The sequence below is a fragment of the Xiphophorus couchianus genome, chromosome 16 (genome assembly GCF_001444195.1).
Source record: "Xiphophorus couchianus chromosome 16, X_couchianus-1.0, whole genome shotgun sequence".
NCBI classification, from domain to species: Eukaryota; Metazoa; Chordata; class Actinopteri; order Cyprinodontiformes; family Poeciliidae; genus Xiphophorus; species Xiphophorus couchianus.
In genome coordinates, this window is record NC_040243.1 from 2,248,354 (window position 1) to 2,269,507 (window position 21,154).

The following is a 21,154-nucleotide window of genomic DNA, read 5'->3' on the forward strand; positions in this document are numbered from 1 at the left end:
AAATAGGTTATTTGTAAGAGGATCGACGCATCAAGTGAGTTGATAAAAGCTCTGGTCAAATTTACATACTGCAGTAATGTGCAAAAATCCCATTAACTTGGGGTTTTTAACTGTTCTTTTTTTATAGTGTGGGATGACAACACACCCTAAAACTTCAATTACTCCAAAAATAGAGATGAGAATCTTTCCGTGTCTAGCAATCCGATTCATTTCAGAAACCAATTTTTCTATTCAAACGGTCTACAGGTTCTGCCCAAATTATGAGACTGACCAGAGGAACAGACAGTGTAAACAAATATAACATTTATTTAAAACAATCCTACAAGGTTCCATGCTGTTTTAAATTACAACAGTTTATATTTAAACAAAAATAGGTTTGTCCATTTTCAGGTTAGCTTTGTCCAGCATTAGGTTAGCTTAGCCACATGGCTTTTTCTTAAATAAAAAAAACATTGAAGAATTATTCAAAATATAAACAGTGGACGATGGATTTTTGAGCATTTTTAATTTATTCAGAAATCCCAGGACTAGGAATTGTTTTTCTCTATAGAATACATTTATTTTTGCACCTCTATTTCGTTCCATAAACATGATTTTATAAAAACTATTAAGTTTACTTACTGCAATCAAGTGCATAAATGCCATTAATTTGATGTATGAACTGTTTTTTTCACCTCTTAAATATTAAGAATAGCTCTAAAAACACATGAATTGGGCGTATACAGTTGAATATACAGTGATCCTACAAATATTTTGAGTTCAGCATTCATAGATTTTGCCATCAGATTAGACTTTGGAGCGAAAGACTCGAGACTCACAAGCTTTGAGATTTGGCTTGGAAACGACTAAAACGTGTCTAAAAGAAGCTGAAAAATAAACGACTTATTATTGCAAGTCTGAGTATGAAGTCCTTCTGTAAGAAAAATAAAAGAGCCAAATTCTTTCTGCCAACTTTTAATGTACAAAGAAACTTTAAACTTCTTCCTTTTTCTCACAGTTGGACCCTGACTGGTCACATTCTAATTATAAGGCCATTTTTAAAAAGGCGCCAAACTTATTAAATGTATTTTTACTTTCTGGACACCTGGAAGAACAAGCAGAACAGAATCATCTTTCACTTCTTTTCACCCTTTAATTTCACACTTCTTTTCTTCCAGCTGTTTTAGCAGGTTTTAGCAGGTAGTGTTCCAACGGTTATTTGATCATTTTAGACCAGATCTTTCTCTCATTATGAGGATTTCTCACACAGACACATCCTGACTTTAAATAGAGGCTGAATTAATTAACATGCATTTATGTGCAGCTATAGAAACAGAATCATTTCTAACTTGATTACTGCAACAAGTGCAGCATGTTTTGGGATATTAACATGAAAACCAATTTTTAAAACAAGTTTCAAAAGGACAAAGGTTATACTTTTCTATTTTATAGTAGAAAAACACTTACTTCATCCAAACTGATTTTTCCAACCGTCTAATCAATGTGTAGAAATGAAAAGCATTCCTCGCCAGTAAAGAGCAACAACAAGACTTTTTAATCAAAGTTAAGAGCTTATATCTGGCAAGGCACCGATCAGAAATCGTATCAGCAGATCTATATTTTTTCTTGTGTAGGAATATTAAAATATGCCATTCCTAAGAGAAAATAAAAGGAATCAAAAGCTTATTCCCTTTTATGAATCAAAACATTGCATCAGCTGTTTTATGATGCAGTTATGGATTGCAAATGGGAATTCTTTGTTTTAAAACATTTAATTAGAGCCGAGTCCTATTTTGAATCGCAATATCAATGTATGCAGCAGACTGTTTGGATGCAGTAATTGGCAGCAAACCATATTTTACGTGTCCTGTATTCACGCTCTGCATATCAATGATGCATTCTGCCAACTGTCCTTAATGGCAGAGATCAAAGAGTCTGGAGGGGACGTGGTAAGGAAAGACAAGTCAGGAAAATATGGGTTAATCAAAGCTAATATTGCATTATTTTCTTGAAGTCATATAGCCATATTTCTAATGCAGAGGGGAAAAAACTAAGGAAGTCACTATTTTGAACACCAATCAGACTCTGGTCTAGGGCTGTTGTAAACGAATATTTTAGTAATCGAGTAATCTATCGATTATTCTTACGATTAATCGAGTAATCGGATAAAAAAAATTTATAAAATAAACTATTGGCAAATCTGCAATAACACCAGTTAGTCCAGATCAGTCCAATATCTCCTTTTTGAGCATCCCTAACAGTTAAATGTTTGTAGTTTAGAAAGTTTACTTGTAGTAGTTTGCTTTAACCTGAAGAAAAGTTATACTAAGATATTAAATTATATTCAGATAATAAAGTGGCAGGCTCACAAATATGCTTATAAAAATGTCTATACTCCAGCTTTTAGTTTATGTATTTATCTTCAGTGAGTAATACACATACACGTAAAAGAACTAAGTAAACAACTCATTTAACTCTAACATTTTATTGATAATAACGCAATAACATTAAACCTCCAGTAAAGTTTCAAATCAGTAGTACAGCAAATCTCTTGCTTTTTTGTTCTAAAGTTCAAACAGAAAAGATAGATAAAGAAAATACTTGATTTAAAAATAAAACAAGTTTAGACAAAATAGTAAATACTGCATTTTATACAATATATTTTAAGTCTAAGGTGCAACAAATTCCTTGCTTTTTTCAGTGCTAACACAAAAGAGTAAAAAAATATTCATTAGCTTTAAATAGAAAAGTTAAGGCAACCAGAGAATACAGCGGTCGCATGTCTGTGATGATCATATTTAAAATGCTGTTTGTGAACTCAGCTGCTTGAACAACCGAACATCCTGGAAGCCTTTGAACAAAGCTGTCCAACGTATGACTCTTCGGTTCACTGAAAAGAAGCACAATGTAATGATTATTTGTTTATTCCTTGTTATGAATTAAATATATTTCAAGTGCACTAATTTGGATATTATAACATTTAATATTATTAAGTTGGAATCTGCACTGACAGCTCATCTGCCATGATAGCAGCTTTAGTTTCAGTTTTATTTTATTTATGGATTTAAGGCTTTCATTTATGTGTGAGTTTTGAGGATGCTTTAATTAAAAGCATTATTTTTAACCATCACAGAAAAATCTAAATGCAGTGAAATGTTTTTTTTATGTATTGGAAAACAGAATGTAATCTATATGTTAGGAAAAAAATAAACTTACTCAAAATGTAAAGGTTTGAGTTTGTACAGAGTTCTGCAGCCTTAACTAGTCATAATAAAATGCAAAAATGTTGCTATTTTTATTAAAACGATGCTATTATTTATTCTTGATTGCTTAGGTATAAACAAATATAGAATTACTACAAAAAATATTAATCAAACATTTCTAATTCATACATAACAGTAGCGAGAAGAAAAGACTGTAACTTTTCAGGATGGAAAGACACCAATAAATAAATGCTTTTCAGCTTATGCCTGTAATCTGTTGCTGCGTATTTTTATTAACAAACTTACATTAAGTCCTGCATAATTTCTCTCAGTTCCACCCTCACATACAATTTACACTACACCCGGTTAAGTAACCGCTATGTTTAGATGTAAGGTTAGCAAAATAATGTGCCTCAATTTACATCTATAACATGGCAGATTATCACACAACGTAGTTAGCAAAGAGAACATAAACGTTACCTGTTGGCAACCGTGTACGAGTTGGATGCATGTAGCGGGTGTTTTCTCTTCAGATGCTGCAACATTGATGTCGTGCTGTTGTGGTACGCCAATTCTGCTTTGCAGTGGATGCATTGCGCTGTGTTGTCCTTTCTGTTTAGCCTAAAATGTTCCCAAACTTTTGACATTTTTTCGCTTTCGGGGTTCTCCTTCTGAGCATTCTCCAGTTCCCTCCATAGCTACAAACTTAGCACATGTGCTCCAGGCGCTAACGGAAGTGGTAGCGTTGTGCAACACAAAAACCCTCCGGCTAGACCAGTGTGCTGCGTATTTAACAGCATTGCTTATTACAATACAATAAATTTAGCGAAGCTTCGAGGCAGATAAATTTCCTCGAGGATTTTTTGTAATCGAGTTACTCGATGAATCGTTTCAGCCCTACTCTGGTCAAAGAAAATATACCCAGTGCAAACATTTTGATACATCAGTATGAACCAATATACTTTTACTTCTTCAGATCTTTAATAATAATAATTAATAATGACCAAAATAAATGCAAATCTGGTTAGAAATTACCTTTATAAATTAAATAAATGACTTAAATTAAAGTATTCATTGAAACAAACATTTCTACAGCTACCAGAAGTTCTCCATTATGATGACAGTATAAAGTAAATGTGCAACTGTAGAAATTAATTTAGCATTGAAAGCAAAGCAGTGATAAGCAGGAATATTGTTAAATTAGAACAGCTGCTTCCTTATATAATTAGCAAAAGAGCGCTTGTATGACTGTACATAAAAATTAATGTAATCAACAAAATGGACAACGGTTTGTAGAGGGAGTAAAATTAGCTAATGAGACTATAATGACTTGTGGGAAAAGTGTGAAAATGTACATTATTGGACTAATTATTGTAATTTATGTTTGCATATATTACCCATGTAGCACTCCTAATAAAGGATCCAACTCAGTTAAAAATGTTAATATCACAGATATTTCTTCTATGTCTCCTATATTCCACATAATTTTACCATTAACATCTGTTTTTCACTTGAAACCAGGCAGTTCTAGATTATTTCTCAACTGTTCTGGTAAAAGTTTGACAGAGGAGCCACCTGAAGATTCTCCACTGTTTAAAATTGATGTTGCTTAAAGCAAAACCAACAGCAGTAATCTTTAAAATTAGATCAAATACAAAAGGCACTACCGGTTCAAACACCTCCATTTCTCAGCTACATATCTGGCAACATTAACAACTTCAGCAAGACGACTTTGGTCAAATGGATTAGATTTTCTTTAGTTTGACTTCATTAAAACAAGAACATGTCTGTGATTTGCTTGCCATTTGGAGTGTTTAAATCTCCCCGTATTGTGAGCTAAATATAATGATTTTACCCAATCTTGACTGAGTTGAGTACAATAAATCAGAAAACCCATCAAAGAACAACTCAAAACCGCTTTTTCCTCGCTTCCTGTGAAGGCTACGCTACACACAGATTTGTTGCCGCAGCAACAACAATGCCACTACATGTTTTAGGATTCAACACCAAAAAACACTCAAACATTTTCAACAGAAAGAACAGAAAATTCAGTCCATTACAGTTTTATGTTTTAAGGTTTAATGTTTATTTTGCGATTATTAATAAGGAATCACTGTGGTAGATTAGCGACCGCTGCTTTAGCTAAGCTACCAAAGCAGTGTTAGGTTAGCTAATTTAAACACCTGCTCCACTGATAATCTGTCAGTGGTGTGTTGTTCGCCTTTTTTATTTTGTAACTGAACCAAAGAACACCAAATTCCACACCATATCTACATGTTAAGGTTATCAAAGTCAAGCTAGCATAGCTGACCTACTTCCATCTTCCTGGCAAATGTTTTCGTTAATAAAACTTTTCCTGACCTTATTATCTGGTTGTAAAGTGACAATCAGTAGCAAAGCACTTCATCCCTTTTTCTTTTATATAGCAGTCGTCCATTTATGATTTAGTGCGTATAATGAGAACTTAGCTAACACCGATGGTAGTCATCATCAGAGAGCAGCTTTTTGCTCTCCAGCAGGAAAACGTCTGACATCAGGCTGAAACGGGTCCATATAAAAGTCCAGATTTCTTTTAACACTCTGGGCTAGAATACTGTCAGATTCAGAAAAAGCATGTGAGACACCATGACCAACCCAAAAAGATAAAAATCTGCTCCCCTTTCATCCACAGCCTGAACGAAAGCCACCCCACTTCCTGGAGTCCAAAACTAAACTTTTCCAGGGAGCTTAAAGATGTGTGATCGCTGCGTACCTGAACATGTCCCCCGGTCTCGTTTCTTTAAAACCTGAAGCGCCTCTCTGCAGAGTTGACTTTCCATCTGGTTTTGTTCCATTTTTAAAGAGAAGCCATGTTGCTTGGAAGCTACAGTACCATTCCAGTGCATGGGTTTTCAGAGAAACTCAGATATTTACTCTCCATTTGACTCTAAACTGCAAACATTCATTGTTACAAGTTGGACAGGAAAATCTTTCGAAGGTCGGCATGTTACATCGAACTGATCCAGAAAAAAAAAAAAACTGAACTATTCAACAATCTGCTAGACTTGATTACATTCTCCGACGGCTCAAACATCCATTCCCCAACTTTTTCCTTTTTTTTTTGTTTTCACCTTCTTTCCACCTTACCCTGAGGCAGTTGCTGAGTTTGGTAGAAAGAAGGACAGACAAGCATTTTGCCAGGAGCACAGAATCGCTAGATTTAAGTCTCTAACTGCTCGACTCCTCTAGAGAATGACAATCACAAGGAAACAAAGACGGCGTGATGGTTTGACTGACAGCCTTTTATGTCTGTTCACTACAAGGTCAGATGTACCCCAAATAGAAAATGCATGTGAGTGATCCTGAGTTTCTTCAAAGGATGTCCTTCGTTCGGCTTGAATGTTGTATGTTTTGTTAAAATGGAGAGTGTGACTTATGAGTGGCAGCGAGGAGAACCAATCTAAAGTGTCGACATCAAACAAGAAGCCAAGCGGCATCAGAGTCCAATAATCTATAAATATAATTTCGTGACTGCCACGACGTCAACTTCAACCTTGTCTCATAAATGTCATAAGGAGGGAATGTTCCGAGGTTAATTTCATCATATTATCAAGAGAATAAGGCAATTACCAACAAATGACAAAAAAGGGCAATTGAGAAGCAATTCTGCGGATAACTGACCGCGATATGTCCTCTCGGCAGGTGGCTATTCATAATACAGCAGGTGATTCATATGAATTATTTCCTACCTGTCATTCACTTTGCTCTGCAGCCAGAGTAATTGTAGTCCTGGAGATCTCACTTTGGCACCTACAGCAGGAGTCTTGGCTGACCTTCCTGGGTGATTCTTTCCAAGCAATTATCTGCAGACATTTTGGGAAAGGAAAGAGCGTAAATATTCCATAAGGAACCGCAAAACAAATATTCTTCAATACAACAGGCTTGTAAAAGCAACAGGAAGTCAAACATGGTTATAGTTGTAATTATTGGGGGGAAAAGAGGTTAGAATCCCCCCTGTAAAGACAACAGGTGATGAAAAAAGTAAATTTTGAAATATTCCATTTTACCAACAATAAATTATGCACAGAGGACTATAAAACTGACATAAATGGTTATAAACTTTACCTCTATGCAGCATTTAATTACTTTTGTCCATAAATTGAAGCTTCAAGTTGAAAACCAATATTAATATTCATGCTAAAAGGGCAAATAGCAACAAACGGGACACTGGACTTTCTTCAGGTCTGCTGCCGTTTGGTGCCAACGGTTTGTTGTTTTACAAGTCATGTTGAAAAAATAAAACAAGCTCAATAATTTCCATTTCTATGATTTATCATTTCTCGTTCTACTAAACACTGGATGACTAAAGTTTTCATTTTTTTTGGTCTCAACTACCCCTTTGTTTACAAAGACTTCATAATTTATTTTATTTGTTGTTTTGTTTATTTAGTTTGGTTATTTAAAATGTCTTCTCGTTCTCATGTTAAATCTTCTTGTAATATTATGTCATTACCATTATATTACTTTAAAATTGTCTCAAAACAACAATATTATCATTTATCACAATAACCTCTGGGACAATTTATCATCCAGCAAAACTCTACATGTTGCTCCAGAATACTTCATTGGTGACACCTCAATACAAATGCTAATTGGGGAATAAATTAGATTTATTTTACATAAACTCAAGCAAAATGCAGAAGAAGAAAGAGTATGAGGCACAACTGAAACCGTGTATGTCTGTACAATTTGCACCTTCAATGTCTGATAACTAATTTGAAGAAACATTTTGCTTTATGACATGTTGTACTACAGACCCAAGATTATTCTTTTTGTAAAATATCACCTAACAGCCAATTACTTGTGCCACTAACTTCCACGTGCTGCTTCCACCTGATAAAATTGTGCAGTTCCTCTGGCATTATACTTCTCGTTATCCCCTGGCCCCCAAGAAGCGCATGAACACATCAATCTGCTTTTATTCTGAGTGTTGCTGTTCCTCGTTCTGGTATTTTCCCACATATGCTTATTCAATATCCAGGCGATAAAAACCAGCAAGACCTCAATTTGCCTTGGAACGTTTAATCTCCAAAAGAAAACACGTCCACACAAAGCAGCGAGAAGCTAAGTAACGGCACAGGGTCATTTGGCGCCAATGAAGTATTGGTAAAAATGGGTTTCCATGGAGACTAATATGCTCTCTGCTGAAGACAGAGTGACGTTCGGGTAGGACTGGAGGGAGCTGTGGGGCACGAAGATAAGTTCGCACAAAGAGACACGATGTCAACACACCTGTAATTAACATGTAGAGTTAAACTCACAGCAAACTGCATTGGGAATATTTCAATAAAAGCGCTCTTTGAACTAAAACAAGGAACAAATTCAACATGGAAACATCAGAAGGTGGACTGATGTTTGAGAAATAACCAACAAATATTTGTTCATAAAATTAAAGCTTCCTGCATTGTTTGCCTTTTTCACACAAAAACATGTTAGGTGTTATGATGGCATGGTGCACCACCCTTATTAAAAACCCACTTTCCTTCTGTTTTGGATTCTAAGGGAGCCGGTTTATAGCTAATTTTACAGAAAAAAGCCCCTGGATCGTTCATTGGCTCTGCCCAGTAAAACCAAGCACCTGCTGTTTTGCATAATTTAAAAATTTAAAGAGCTCATAAAGAGATTTTTTGTTTCTTTTTTTTCCTTTAGTGCAACATTTAAGTTTTTCACATGCAAAAGTTTTCAATGTTACACAGCCCCTAGTTCCTACTAAAGGACTTTATTCCCCTCCACAGAACACTGACCTCCTGAACAGCCTCATACATCTTGTTTCTAGTTTTTTAATAGTCACCATGTCACTAACAATTAAACAACTCTGAATTATAGCTGGGACAAGAAAAATACTCAAAGACTGATGAATGATTAGAGGCTTCCAAAAGTGTTCACGTCTCTTAATTTTGGATTTCAGGGAAACAGATGGATGAATTTTGAAAAATATTTAAAACAATAAACCTGATAAGAGTGGCATGCCTTTGTATTTAGCCTCATTTAGCACACAACCATTAATGTGAAAAAAATTGCTGAAAACCAAAGTGGGTAAACCTCTAAGTGAAAATGACCAAATTACAGCCAATCCCTGTTGTTAAGCGACTCTTTACTGTTACATGGTGTCACTTGTGAACAGGGAACAAATATATATATATGTATATATACAATATAGCATGGCAGAGGTTACACTGAGCAGAATGTTAATCAATCTGTCATAATTTTAACAGCAGTCAGGATTTACATCACAAAACATGATTCTACATATGAAATTTGGATGTTGTTACCCTTTAATCTGGTATTTCTGAATCCTGACCTCCCACACTGCATATTCTGCATGTTTCTCCTCTCCAGCAGACCTGATTCAAATGAATGGATCATTATCAGACTTCTGCAGAGCCTGATTAAAAGCCCAAGAGATGACCCATTTATTTGAATTAGGTGTGTTGAAGCAGGAAAACATGTAAAACATGCAGAACAGGAAGGGGCTCAAGGACCACGGAGTACAAAACATTGCACTAATTAAAAGCTGAGAGATGGGACTTAAATTCAAGTTTTTGTGGTAAACAGTGAAACACAAAATTATGTTGGTGCCCAAATATTTTTACAGTTCACAAAAATTTAATACGACACTCACTTCCTGTGTATATTATATTATGCAAAGAGCCTGGCAGTAACTCTCAGGCAAAAAAAAAAAAAAAGACTCAGACCACCGTCTTCCTGGAGGCTAGTGACTAGCATGCCTACCCTGATTTTCTTTAGATAAGACATTTTTAAAACTTACACGACACAAATTATATGCACTGACATTTGCTTCTTTGACAAAATTGACTGTAATCCAAAAATGACAAGCATAAATATTAATATATACAAAATATTATTGTAACGCCTACAACCTATAGCCAAGCTTTTTTTCAGAGTGGCAGAAATGGGCTTTTATAGCTTTTCACGTTAACACAATGTAAAAAAAAAAACATATTCTACACCGTTAGACAAGATAAGCATGTCTGTCATAGACGAAAAAAATCACAATTTTAGTCTTAACATGCACACAACGCGCAGCCTGACTCTAGAACAAAAAAGTGACGTTACAAAATGGCCGCTACAAATTAGCATACATTTAGCTAGCCGAATTCAAATCAGGGCGCCCTAAACCTTTCATTAGCCAAATAAATTTGGCAAAAACCACACTGTGACACTTTAAAAATATTTTCTTAGCATACATTCCAACATACATGGAATACGTATTTTAAATTGACGAAAATATACGTAATATAATGCAGCAACAAACTTACTTTCATGCAGATAGCACCGAGGGAGGATGGTGAAGCAACAGAAAAGCTTATGGTGCATTTCAAAATAAAATACAAAATAAAATACAAAAACGATGACATTGACAGGGAAATGAAATACTTCAATGCATTTTTGAATTACATAACACACATACTACTGTCATAAACTGCTTTGTGCTAACCGAGTTAGCCACTGTGTTAGTTCTTTTCTTTTATTTACTGCTAGATAACAAAACGACTTTTTTTCTCTTTTATTCTAGATTGCAGTTATTTGGTCTTTCTTGCACATACCAAACACAAAACATAATTAACTAACAAGCTTCTCTTTCTGTAATGAAATTCAATGAATGTTGTGTATATGGAATTATATTGATGTATAGCAGGTGTATTTGATAAACAGTTTTTCATGATTAGTTTCATCATTTTACTTTGGGTATCAAAGTATTTTAAATTTCATTCAAAATAATTTCAAACTGATCTTTACCTTTTTACTTCTTACTAAATATTTATTCTGAGCTGATCACGTCAGGTTATCCATGCCGCTTATAGATATTTATCTTGACAAAGTGTTCTTAAAACAAAAATGAAATACACAACAACGTGTAATTGACCAATAATTCAGTATTTTTCGGTACATTTTTAAGACTCATGAAGTTAACATGATTTAAAACAAAGGGAAAAAATACAATAAATTACCAATGTGAAGTATAATACAAAGTAGGTCTCATTATACAAACTGCAGATACGTTAGGAGTTGCTACTTTAAAATGCTGTCTTTGTTTGATGCATACACCTAAAAAACAAAATAAATAAAACTTTACAATGGAGACTGACCCATTTATTCATGGCAGATGTTTTCTTGAGTAAGATGAATTAGGAGGAGCTTGTTGAAATTAGAAAATCTCAAAGTCTGCAGAACTTTGTCACATTAAAGTTAAAAAAACTTTTTTTGGGGTTAACAGACTGCAACACTGGTGTTTAAAGTAAGTCAGTTCCGAACCAGGACAGATGAAAAAGGCGGAATATGGATCAACAACTATTCTATACTAATATTTGAAAATGTGTGTGTTGAACCTTACCATTTAGATTCTAAAAACCCTGCACAGCTGCCAGAGAAACAGGCACAAAGCTATTAAGTGCTGCTTAGAGGTGACCTTTAATTTGAAAAGCTGATGGAGGGATTTGGAAAGCTGTAAAATAGTCAGCATCAATGCTTCAGAAATGTATTTATGCGGCTGGACCTGTAGGTCAACAGGGTTTCAGGAGCAACAGAAATGATTGTAAGGAAAACAGATGCTGCACACAGCAATAAATGACGAAGCATGCTCTGTGGAAAAACTCCCAGTGAGCCAACAAAACCACTGTCATTGGTTACAAGGTTAGACACCGACGTGCTCCTGAGGAAAGTATTGATGTGATCGGGTTGTGATTTTTGCTTATCACTACGATATCAAGTCACCTTGTTCTTTTATTTTTTTCCTCTAATCAAATGTCAACAGCATTGCTATCTAACCCTGATATGAAGCCAATTAAAACCTCGTCTCAATCCAGGTGGCTGTGGTCTGCATCCTAATGTGTCGTCACTTCAGCTGTTACTGTCTCCAAGGATCGTGTCATCAGCTGAATAAGCTCCAAAAACAACAACAACAACATAACACCCAGAGATGAAAATATGAGCATGCAGACAGGTTTAGCGGTGAACCTGGCTGAGGTTTAGTACCGAGAGCCTCTGTTTTATCGCAGGGTTGAAGGGAGAGGGTGAAGCTATTGACACACAGAGGTACGGCTAAGCCACTTCACATCCCAATCGATCACAGGTCCACTCCACTACAAGTGGCATTCCCCTTCTAAACAGAGACTTTCCCGCCTGCCTGCCTGCGCTGGCTTTCAGAAGCTGGACACCTGGCTGGGTTCTGGTCCAACAGGAGCTTCAGTGACAGTGCTGCACAGCCCTTTCGGTCCTCCTTTGTTCCTCGATCAAAACTCAGTTTGAGAATGTTTTGTTGCTCGGTGTTTGGCTGCTGCAGAAGCAGGAAACAGATGGCTGGCTATTTATGGACGGTGCTGCAGAATCCAGCTCAAATGAAATGTTCTTTCAAAGAAATTCTGGCTTTTTTTAATGCCTGCTCAGGGAACTTCATAAAGCTTTGGACCGAGAACTTGTAAATGGCCCGTGACAATGAGATTATAAAAGATAGGCTTTAAAGTATTTGACATTATCAGACTGAATTTTAATGCCTCCCTCTTTACCTTCTTTAACTCCTGCTAATCTCTCCCAGGAGGACACCTATTAACCTGGACCAACGCTCTGCCCCTCTGGAAGACCGACCTCGTCTTCATCACTCAACCAACCCATAATTACACTGCAAAAATAAAATCTTAGTATTTTTGTCTAGTTTCATGTTCAAATATCTCAGTACCCTTGAAATAACTCAAAACTGACTTACAAGTAACTTTTCACCAGGACGTAGGAGCTTGTTTGAAATGGGCTTTTATGCTAAATTCACATTTTTGTACATCCATTTAGGTTTCTGCTGCATTTAAAAACAGCCAAAGTGCTTCAAATAAAACAAAAATCAAAACACTCAGGGGGTTTTTGGCAATAAGTTAATGTTTTTTGGTGTCTGGAAAATAACAGCTTCAAAAACCTCCAGAACCTATCGTCATAAATCAGCAGGAACTGCCTTTCACCTAGCAACCCCAGCAAAGCCCAGTCAGTTACCTAGCAAGCAGAATGGAACTCTGCCCGGTACGTAGCAACCCAAACCGAGATCCAGCATGTTTGGTAAGCTGCTTTTACCGCTGTATGCGTTGTACAATGGCAATGAAAAGACAAGTGTTTTGTTATCGACCTTCCATCCAGAGTCCCACTTGCTGTATTCTTGTTAGTTGCACAGGAGGCTCTACCAATGCTTTTCAAAGATGTAAGGTTGTATAATTGCGTCAGCCATTTTCATGTGTGGGTATAAAGGCTAAGTTGGTGACAGAGGCCCTAAAACACCTCACTAATGATTTTGTGCAAAAAATGTGATAAACATGTTTCAAATAAACCCTAGACCTATAAAAACCTGCTCAAGGAAACATAATGGTTAATAATACTTTAATATTGATTTTAAAAAAGGGCTAGTTCTACTGACAGGTTATTTTCCTTAAAGCCTGATATTTTCCCATGTTATAAGTGAAATAATCTGCCGGTGAAAATAATATTTTATCAATACTAAGAAATTATTGACTCAAAACAAGCTTCCATCTCTTGCTGAAAAGTTACTTGTAAGTTAGTTTTGTCAAATATCAAGTTTATCAAGATATTTGCACTAGAAATTAGACCAAAAATACTTGGTAAGATTTTGTGTTTTTGCAGTGCACCAAATGACCTCACAGTAAACACGGTGGATATTTGCTGCATTGTAAGCAAACATTAAATACATGTGGATCTGCCCAGAGTTAATAAGGCTCCTTTAAACACTGAGGTTGGTTACCATGGAGCCATGTTTATGGCGAGGTCCTGAATAAACTGGGCTGTTTATGCTGCTGGATGTAAATAAAAATCAGGCCACGACGATAAGCCGTTCGTGACATCCCGTCTGGCAGGAGGTGACAGTTTGAAATTACATTAATCCTTATCTATTCATTATGAAATTTGAGCGTCCGCATGTAGGTGTGGCAACGCCTTATCGCTGTGAGGAGCCTCAGCTGAATTCAAATTGATTTCTATCTTTGTGGAATCTATTGCAAATTCCTCTCATGGCCGGCGACGCAGAAGGCAGTGACTGCTGCTCACAGGTCAAGTCAGATTAATCTCAGGCTATCTGATCAGCCCATCCCAGAGCTGGCGCTATGTGGGAGAAATATAGCACATTTTAGATTACAGCACTCCCTCTAAAACCCTTTAGCTTTAGCGCATGTCTCTCAGTAGTTTGGAACGGAGCATTCATTTCATCTCTGGGCTTTTCTTTTAAAGGCTATCCCACTAGGTGCCATCACTAGGAGGTTCAAGGGCAAAATAAATCAGCGATGACACATCACATCGTTGTTATGTAGGGCGCAGAGGTCTCCTGTCTGCAGGTGGGAAAAAAAAGCTCAGGTTGAGAGAACACCTTTGTGTCTGGATCACATTAACAGCCTGACTCATTACATTAATAGCTGTGGCACCACAACATGAATAATGCCGTTCCTTCTGTGAAGGGGTTGCAAAGCGCCCTGACAGCAGAAAAAGCAGCAGACCGTGATTAACCAGAAATCCATAAATGACACAAACGTGTATGTATGGCTGAGAGGGGGCGACGGCGGGGTTACTCCAGAAAAACCATCAACTGTAAACAGAGAGCAAGAAAAAATATTCTTTGGATTTTAGGTTATCATCTACCACTTTGGTTCGTCCAATCTGCTGCACAGATTGAGGTCTGGACTTTGACTGGACCATTCTGATGCAGATTTGCTGCTGTGTTTAGAACAGTGATCTCAAACCGCATAACTCAAGGGATAAAATCCTGCAATTTTTGGATCCTACGCACCTGAACTAAACGGTGAAACTGCACTTCAAAAACACAAAATCTTATTTCTGGTCTAGTTTCCAGCGCAAATTTCTTCAAATAAAACAAAAGTAACTTACAAGTATCTTTTTTAGCAAGTTATTGGAGCTTGTTTTCAGTACTTGCTCCACTGGCAGATTATTTCTCTTATGGTAAAAATGTCTTGTTGTAAGTGAAATAATCTGCCAATGGAGCAAGAACTTTTTCATCAATATTAAGGAATTAATTATTTAAAATCATCTCCTCTTTCTTGCGTATCGTCTCTGAATATCTGCTGCTTAGCTATTCAGCTGTTAGCATGTCATGACAGTCATCAGACTCTCTTGTAGCAAAGGTCTTCAGTCAGAGGCCTCTTCAGATCCGCTGCAAGACAAACTGCTACCACGACGTCTTGGGGAAAATTGAATTGCAGCTAAATTTAACGTCCCTTTCAAAAACTGTGTTTTACTTTTGATATAAGATATTTGTGCTGAGCGTCATGGCCCAACCTCTCTACTTTGGTTTCATCCGACTAAAGAAAATTGTTCCAGAGTTCTTGCGGTTCGTTCAGATCCAGCTTTACCCAAGTTGCACCAGTTTTGGGGGGAAAAGTGTTTTAGAAACTGATAAGGAGCTAATTTGCATTATATCTCATGCATACTTTTCTTTCCATGATTAAACAAAAAGAAAAAGTTCCAATAAAAAGTTCTGCAAGGGACTTTCTGCCAAATTTGCTTTCAAAGCAGAAATGACAGCAATAATCTTCAGAGGGTTTCAGTCGCCGTCCTGCCTCCTTCCTTTATTGTTATGAATCACAGGAGAGCATGTGGCCGCTTCTCCCGGATCAGCACAACGTGGAAATTCTACAAAAAGCCCGGTCTCTCTCTAACCTCGCCCACCTCCCAAGCACTTTCCACCTTCCCCGGCACCGGGGGATCCGTCACAAATCAAGAATGGGAAGGTCAATAAAAGCAAACCATGCCAGACTCCCTGACTGACACATCAAAAGTTGCCACAGTGGTGCTAAACGCGCTGCCTTCTCTCCCATCCGACCAATTTAGCAGCGTCCGAGGGGAGCCCGCTAATCCATGGCTCTGAAAGAGCGCCTAATCAACCTCTGATTAAGAGCGAGCACGTCAAGGTGTCCAGCAGCATCCCCGCCGCCCTCACCTGCACCCTGAAGCCAGTCACAACAAGGAAATTGGATTTATTTGTCCTCGCAGCCTTCCATCCCCCATGCTTCCTCTCGGATGCCTCAAGTCTCCTTGGTCTTGTTTTGGGCCCTTCATTCATTACACACTTGCCAATAGCAAATGCAGAGCAAACATTTAATTCTAACATCTTTCTTCCCTTTCACTCCCCCTCTCTTCCCTTTTGTCTTCGTTTTTTTGGTGGTTGTTGTTACGAGTGTCCCCCGGGCGTCTGGGGATGAATTAAACATCAGTAGGCTGGTAGGAAGGGCACAGCTTCCCCTGAAACGATTGAATGCAGAGTGCTGTTTGAGGAGAAAGAAACAGTGGAGGTGACAGGGGAGGCTTTACTCAGCACGAGGACGTGGAACCATCAGGGAACCACTCTGACCTCTAACATCAAACCACCTTCATGCATAGTCAGTTTTTACCCTCAAGTCTCTCCAAGTAATTGGGATATCCCAAACTAATGAACAATGTGGAGGATGTTTATCTTTTGAGTTAGGGAACAATCTACTGCACTTAAACTTGAGGGAGATTTGTCAACTTCATTTTTAAACACACAGATATGATTTGGAGCACATAAAGCCTTATAAAGCGTTATATAACACCTTCGACATTAGGTTGCAGAGGCTATGATGCAGCACTGCAGGTAAAAAAAATGGCATCTGCACTTCTCAAAGTCCTTTAAAAGACTCCTGTGCACACACAGAGTTAGCAGTTCTGTGGAAACCTTATAAGCAGCTAATATCCGACCTGGAATAGAGAGAAAAAAGTTATCAAAACAACTTTATTAGAAAATACCAAAGCAGAACAACTTCTGCCTTTAGCTGCAACTTTTTCTCCTAAAAGTTGTTAAAACATTGGGTTTAAGTGACTGCTGCCTCAGCCTGACTTGATGTCCCGTTATAGTTATATATACTGTATATCAATAGTGAGTAACAAAAAGTCAAATTTAACATCATATTTTAGCGCAAGTATTGTAAAAGGTTCCTACAAATATTTCTAAATTAGCACCAAAAATCTGTGATTTTGATAACAAAAAAACCACAAAAACAATCACAAAATCCTGTAGGGATTTAAACAGTTTGGTGGGTTTTATCAATACATTCTGGCACAACCAACATTTAGATTTTTGATATATGGTCCACAATGAAACTGCGTTTGACACCCTGTTCTAGAAAGCACAACGTAACGATGAGAAGTGATGCCAAGCAGCTCGTTGTCAGAACGCGGCACTTTTAGGAAGATGTACAGAAACGTCTCTGATGAGTTTTATGAAGTTGGCCCACATTGCTGGTGATTGATTATCATTCTTGAAAGAGGATGCTCAGTTAGGCAGGCAAAAACTGGCCAAAACAAAACCAATATAATCCATCTGCTGTCAGCTCAAAAACTATGTTATAATTAATATAAGCTTTGATGTATATTTATTCATTTTCCTGCTGGCACACGCAGAGAGAAGCAGCGCTGCAGACTTTCAGCTGTTATTTCATTTGTTTTCTTTTGGTCTGTATAATCAGAGGGTTGAGCGTGGCACGTTTAAAGATCCTGCAGGCGAGTTATGAAACATTTCAAGGTGAAATATCTGACTTTTTTCACCCCGTAAGTTGATTATCCCGGAGAAATGAGTCTCATATTTCAAGGTAGAGTTCAGTGAACTGTGGTCATGTGATTAATACCCTTCTCCAAGTCTTTGTCAGAGACCTAATGCTTGGATTTTGGTTTACAACATCAGAAACGCGGCGTGTGCGCGTGCGTTTGTGTGTGTACGGTCAAAACAAGAACAAAAAGTCAAAGGCTTTTCCAGAGCGAGAACAGACTTGGTAGGAGTGTGGGTTAAAAAGGGAACATCCATCTCCTCAGTCCAACTCCTCTGTCAGACATCGCTGCTATTTCTGAGCGACTTTCATCAACAAAGTACTGTTCTCATCCAAGGCAACGCCCACACAAACACACAGCTGAGGTTGTGTAATCTCTTTTGCATTACACATAAGAGACGACTCTTCCACTTCTTGGGCACTTAGCAACAAGAAAACAAAGGCTGCTGCTGGTGGTGCTGCCCAGAAGAAACCAATCTCTGCAACATGATGCAGTTCTGCTGTTTATAAACGCTGCAACATGAGCCGCAGGTTGAAATTTTACCGAGAAGGCAAACGGTTCACCGAGAAGGCAGCTGCAGCCTTGGCACACCCACACAGAAAGGGGGAAATAGTTTAAGTAGACGCAAAAGTCAGCTCCACCTGAGCTGGATTACAGGGCTGGTTCATCTCAACCTCCAGAACAGTCAGGCTAATTATTTCCTAACATTCCAACTGTTTTATGCAGGAGCGTCAATTCCTCCAAATCAGTTGTTTTTACCCATATCCCACCAATGTTCCTCCTGCAGCGCAACATGTTGTGATCCCACCTCTGTCTCTCTGCTGGAAGGCAAAAAGCTGATCACCAAACATGACTAGCATTTTGTCCATTATCAATATAACACGCTAAATCTTAAATCCAAAGATTTGAAAGGGACGCAGTGCTTTCCTACTAATTGTCAAATCTATGACAACTAGATAATAAGGTCAAGAAAAAGTTTTAGTTAAACAATAACATGCAAGCAGTCAATATCCGACTTTTTCACTACCCAGTCTGGGAAGTTTTTTTCCCACCAATTCCATATCAAAGTTTCTCAATCCTAAATTATCTGCCAACACCAAGTCTCGATCAGATACTTAAAAAAAAAACATAAAATAAAAAATGTCTTCTTCCAGTTCTCTCCAAGAACGTACTAATAAAGATGAAAACAAAAGTGATGAGAACATGTCAAAAAGATCCAAACTTTGACATGTATGACCCTTGTTCAGCCAACAAACTGGGATCAGCTCCAGTCATGATGAAGTTGTCACTAAAAGAGATCTAAAACTGCCAAATAATTTCACTTAAGTCCAAGTTAAAAAGCAGGAACTTTAAACTAAATAACCCAGTAACAGACTGAAGGCTCCACAGGTTGTAGCTGAAGCCTGGACTGTGTGAATGTGTAAGTTAATAAGCTGATCAATACCGCTGCCACATCATTACAGCACCAGTGGATCTCAGTATAATTACATCTGGGCCTTTTGTTCAATTAAGTGTGCAGCTGGGGGATGCGAGTGAGCTTTGGCCTCATTTCTGAAGCAATCTTGGCCATTTTAAATGACCTTTGTACCAAGCAAATATACAGAGAGCGATCAGTCATAACACTGTGACTATGTAATGACAGAACAAACACTTACAGCTCATTATTTTAGGTTTTTTCTATTTCTGCTGCCATCTCAAGGCAAAAAAATATACATTTAAAAAGAAAAAAATGGATAAACTCAGTGAAAAAGCATCCAAACATTTGATTTGCACTCAAACTATCTATAACTAATATTATTATAGCTATAATCTTCAGCTTTACTGAAGACTTAAGGTTGATTTAAAGATCTTTTATCCAGCAAAAGGACAGAAGTTTAATAATTATTACTTTTTGATTTACTGTCACACAAGTTAAACATATATGTTTTATTTGTACAAAGTGAAGTAATTTAACACTTCACAGCAATGATGAATACCTAAGATAATGGAAATTGTCTCTGAAGTATTTTTTGACAGTTCTTGATCTAAATAGCTAAAATAGAAGATTGTTTGTACAAGTTCGTGTGAAGAATGTGATGCTACTTCCAGTTGTTTATTTTACCTGTTTACATTTTGATCAAATGAGACAGAAAACCACCTTTACTGACAGGAGGTCTTTAAATTACAAAAGCATCAAAACAAAAGAAAAAGTGTGTTTTTACCTGGCAGAGGTTAAATAAAAAGACTCAGGAACAAACTGAAGTTCCGGAACAAATTTAATTAAAAGAATTCTCATCTTAGTTTCTTTAAGTTAAAATAACTATGCTATACATACATTTTTAAAAATAACATTTGTTTACACATTTACGATAAACGTAAACTTATGCATTGCTTATGTTAAGATTATATTTAGTTGAAAAAAACAGACAATGCAGAGTTGCTCTTCTCTTCCACATCATTTCTGTACTTTGGTTTTTACATTTTTCTCCTTAAAAGTCCCACTTTGCCTTCCTGCTACTGACAGCTGACAGCGATATGTGTGATCATTTAGATAAAATTGGACATTTATTTTTTTAATATTTAAAGGGTAATTTTATAATTCAACAAAATAATTAAGAGGAAAATCTTTATTAAATTTTGAATTATATAAATATATATATTTTTAATTGAAATAACTTTTTTCTATAGTATTTACATACAGAAAAGGAAACAAGAGAAAGCTGAGGAAGTTTGGACTTCATTTTGTTTGTTAAAGTAGCAAATCTTACAGATGAAGAAAATTAAACATAAGATTTGTGTGTTCCTGATAAATGAGACAATTTTTGATGTTTGGAAATGTGATTAATTTCTAATGTACATGTCAGAGGTTTTCTGTTTTCTTTTGTCTCTTTATGGTTCAACTCTTCAGTCATTTGATTCTGAGCTAAATATTTATTCATAAACAAATATGTATGTCTAATTGGAATCTGAATCTTGTATCTCTACTGTTATAAAGAGAATGATGGATGTATGAATGATTCCTAATAAAAATTTAAATACACTAAACAGGTGACCCTTCTGCACCTCCAGAAGCCATTGTGCGGTTGGGCCCGGTCAGAACCAGGTGGGTGTTTTACACCTGAGGGTTAAATTGCACCAGATTTCTCAACTTTTAAGCCTCCTTGCAGGGTTTGCTAAATAATTGGGCAAAGTTCTGAATTACGCTCGGTCTCAGACACTTTGCAGAATTATACCGCACTCTGAATCAGGAGGAACAATCCATGGAGTTTAATTAGCACTAGAACTACCAAAGAATCCCAAAATGGGAATCTTTGTCCAGGTACCAGAGAGGGGCCAGTTTGGCCCTCCAAGAGAGGGTGTGAAGAGGCGCCTTA

General features: G+C 37.0%; 1 protein-coding gene across 3 annotated transcripts in view; it reads right to left on the reverse strand.

The window, feature by feature from the left end:
* The window catches only part of rbfox3a (RNA binding fox-1 homolog 3a), a 553,817-nt gene that overhangs the window by 455,554 nt on the left and 77,109 nt on the right, over window positions 1-21,154 (reverse strand). For all 3 annotated transcript variants that reach the window (XM_028041392.1, XM_028041391.1, XM_028041387.1), the window contains one exon: window positions 6,911-7,024. The gene's annotated coding sequence lies outside the window, so the exon portion shown is untranslated. The remainder of the gene's footprint in view (window positions 1-6,910; window positions 7,025-21,154) is intronic.